Source organism: Ranitomeya variabilis, chromosome 4, assembly GCF_051348905.1.
Source record: "Ranitomeya variabilis isolate aRanVar5 chromosome 4, aRanVar5.hap1, whole genome shotgun sequence".
NCBI lineage: Eukaryota > Metazoa > Chordata > Amphibia > Anura > Dendrobatidae > Ranitomeya > Ranitomeya variabilis.
In genome coordinates, this window is record NC_135235.1 from 732,764,643 (window position 1) to 732,768,149 (window position 3,507).

The 3,507-nt window shown below is 44.4% G+C and overlaps 1 long non-coding RNA gene across 1 annotated transcript; it reads left to right on the forward strand.

Annotated features, from left to right (window-relative positions):
* Nucleotides 1–555: 555 nt before the first annotated feature.
* LOC143767979 (uncharacterized) lies at nucleotides 556–3,103 on the forward strand. Its single transcript, XR_013213777.1, has 4 exons — nucleotides 556–641; nucleotides 792–874; nucleotides 2,685–2,834; nucleotides 2,960–3,103. It is a non-coding gene; the product is annotated as an uncharacterized LOC143767979 (long non-coding RNA).
* The last annotated feature ends 404 nt before the right edge of the window (nucleotides 3,104–3,507 follow it).

Here is a 3,507-nt window from a genome sequence, read left to right on the forward strand (position 1 = left end):
GCAGGGACTCTCGGCCTCCGATTTGGTGGTCGGGGCCCCTCGGCCTCCGCTTTGGTGGGCGGGGCCAGGCCCCTCGGCCTCCGCTTTGGTGGGCGGGGCCGCTCGGCCTTCGATTTGGTGGGCGGGGCTCCTCGGCCTCCGATTTGGTTGGCGGGGCCCCTCGGCCTCCGATTTGGTGTGTGCTCTGCCTGGGGCCACTGTGCTCTGCCTGGGGCCCCATATGCTGTCTGGGGCCCCTGTGCTCTGCCTGGGGCCCCATATGCTGCCTGGGGCCCCTGCGCTCTGCCTGGGGCCCCTGTGCTCTGCCTGGGGCCCCATGTTCTGCCTGGGGCCCCTGTGCTCTGCCTGTGGCCACTGTGCTCTGCCTGGGTGTAGGACACTGGTGACGTCACTTATCTCCGGACAATAGCTCCGGACAATAGCTCCGGACAATGCCACGGAAGTTGGCACAAATTGCAGGAAGTAGTATTCTAGGCAATTATATATTAGATGTGTTATAATATAATCATAAATATAATCATAAATGTTATTCTTTTACTTGGTCTAGGATGAAGAGATAAGGTAGCAATGTGCAACAACATGAGTGAAAAAAATATTATTATGCTGTTGAAACAACAGTGCCAAAAGAAATACCAATTACGGTAATATACCCAAGTATACAATAGCATGCAATGGACATAAAAGGTGCTAAGTGCATACAAAACAAAAATTACAACCAACATGATATTCAATAAAAAGTATTATGCCAATATAATCATGAATCATAAATATAATTCTTTTGCTTGATCAAGGGTGAAGATGGGGTGGCAAAGTGCAGCAACTTGAGTGAAGTATACAGCAACCGGTCAATATTCATCAAAGCTGTAAAACTAAAGTAAGACTAAAAAGAAAAAACATACAATTAATACATAGAATATAAAAATAATGCAAAAAAATAAATCCAATGAGGAAATTTTTTTTATCAAAAGAAAAATTAAAAAAATATACCGTATTTTTCGGACTATAAGACGCACCGGACCATAAGACGCGATCTCCATCTGCGCACGCGTGGCCTCCCGCGGCCATTTTCCTGAAGCCCTGGGAAGCAGAGTAGTGAATCTGCGCACGCGTGGCCTCAGCAAGATGGACGCCGCCACCGGAAAATACCGTAACTCACCAGCGCTGCTGCTCTCCATCAATACCGGGCCGCGGATTCACCTCAAATGTGGACAAGACCCTGCTCACGCCATGCAGCTCAGCGCGCCACATCATCCCCGCACCTCTGTCGCCGCCACAATGCCGGTAAGCCTGCGTTCCGAATATAAGACGCACCCCCCATTTTCCTCACAATTTTTTGGGGGAAAAAGTGCGTCTTCTATTCCGAAAAATACGGTACTTAAAAAAATATATTTTTATTATTAGGGACAGTAATTCAAAAAGCACCATCTAATCCCAAAATATATTTAAAGGAAAGGAGCAAAGCTCATAACCTCATTCAATCCAGTAGGTTGAAGTGAGCCTATCCTAGAGATCTATTTGGTCTCTAATTGGGCCAATTTGGTTTTAACATTACCACCCCTTGAATCTTTGATGATCCGATCAATACCAATTACCTTTAATAAGCTAGGTTTACAGTTATGGACAGACTTAAAGTGGCGGAGTATTGGTTTAAGTGATGTCAAGTCTTTAATATCACGAGCATTAGATATGTCACGGACATGTTCTCTGGTACGTATTCTAAGTTGTCTCGTAGTCATGCCAATGTATACCAACGGGCAAGGACAGCTGGCATAATATATCACATGATCTGTCCCACATGTGATATTGTGAGTGATCTGAAAGACCTTATTGCCATGTGCATTTGTGAATTCCTTAGCCCTATCCATATTCGCACATGCTAGGCACTTTCCGCAGGGAAAAAAATCCCCATTTTGATCCTTTGGAATCAAAATTATTGTCCATAGTAACACCCTTATACTGACTATGAACTAGTATGTCTTTCAAGCTCTGAGATCTCCTGTACATAATGGTTGGTATTGTAGGGATACTCTTGGCCAAGATTGGATCATTCATGATAATGGGCCAGAACTTTGAAAGAGCTTGTCTCATGGGTTTCCACTTTTCATTATAGGTTGATATGAATCTTACTGTGGTCGAATTTGGTGGACGCGTTTTTGAGTTCAATAGTCCGGTCCTCTGTTTGTTACATGCTTTAGACCGCCCCTGCTGGATAACCCGATTGGAATATCCTCTTTGTGCAAATCGTTGAGCCAATTCAGAAGATTGTGTCTGAAGAGATGATTCAGTTGAGCAAATTCTCTTTGTTCTCAGAAACTGCCCATAAGGAATACTATCCTTTAGAGGTCTGGGATGTGATGAGGCAGCGTGTAATATTGAGTTCACTGCTGTTTCTTTCCTAAACACATCGGTGTGTACGAATCCATCCTCACCCTTGTAGATCGGTAAATGAGACGAGAATTAGCGTTATGGAAGATGAGTCTATGAGGAACGTATTCAGCTGCCGACTCCGAGGGAGAAACTGCTTGTTGTCTGTGGCCTAAATATATAGGTTTTATTAGTAGATGTAAAGAAGGAAACTAAATACTGTAGAATAATAAATCTCATATGTTTCCCTTATTATCTCCAGTAATTGTATTATTACACAGGATTTTTATGATGTTACATCGGCTCATCTTCTCATTCAGGTCTCTACAATATCGGATCCTCTCAGTGAAGATCTTCTATAGAAGAGAATTTTCCTGATTTACCCATCAAGGATGGATATGGACAGAGACAAGATGGCGGAGAGGATATTACACCTCACCCTAGAGATCCTCTTCCGGCTTACTGGAGAGGTGAGAGATTCTGAGGACGTCACATTACATCATTCTTATCTATGGGAATAACAGACAGAACAGGAGAGGTGAGGACTCTGGAAATGTCTGTAGTGAGATTTATTAATGTGTCTCTCCATAACCAGGATTACACAGCAGTGAAGAAGACCTTTAGTGAACACTGTCAGGACCCTGTGTCTGAAGGATGCAGAAGACCCCTGAGCCCAATCACGGGGCCTCAACCTCACCCCCTGATACATGAGGACATCAATGACCAGAAGATCCTAGAACTCACCTACAAGATGATTGAGCTGCTGACTGGAGAGGTGACACTGCTGGGAATGCTGGGACATTATACAGTAACACTATGAAGGGATCGGGGGGATGACGGTATCATTGTATGTGTCAGGTTCCTATAAGGTGTCAGGATGTCGCCGTCTATTTCTCCATGGAGGAGTGGGAGTATTTAGAAGGACACAAAGATCTGTACAAGGACGTCATGATGGAGGTTCCCCAGCCCCTCACATCACCAGGTAATAGACAGGACTAAATACACATGGCCTATAATTATCTGTATGTTCAGAATGAATTTAGTCCCTGTATGTGTTTCCTCCAGATCTATCCAGTAAGAGGACAACACCAGAGAGATGTCCCTATCCTCTTCTTCCACAGGACTGTAAACAAGAAGATCCCA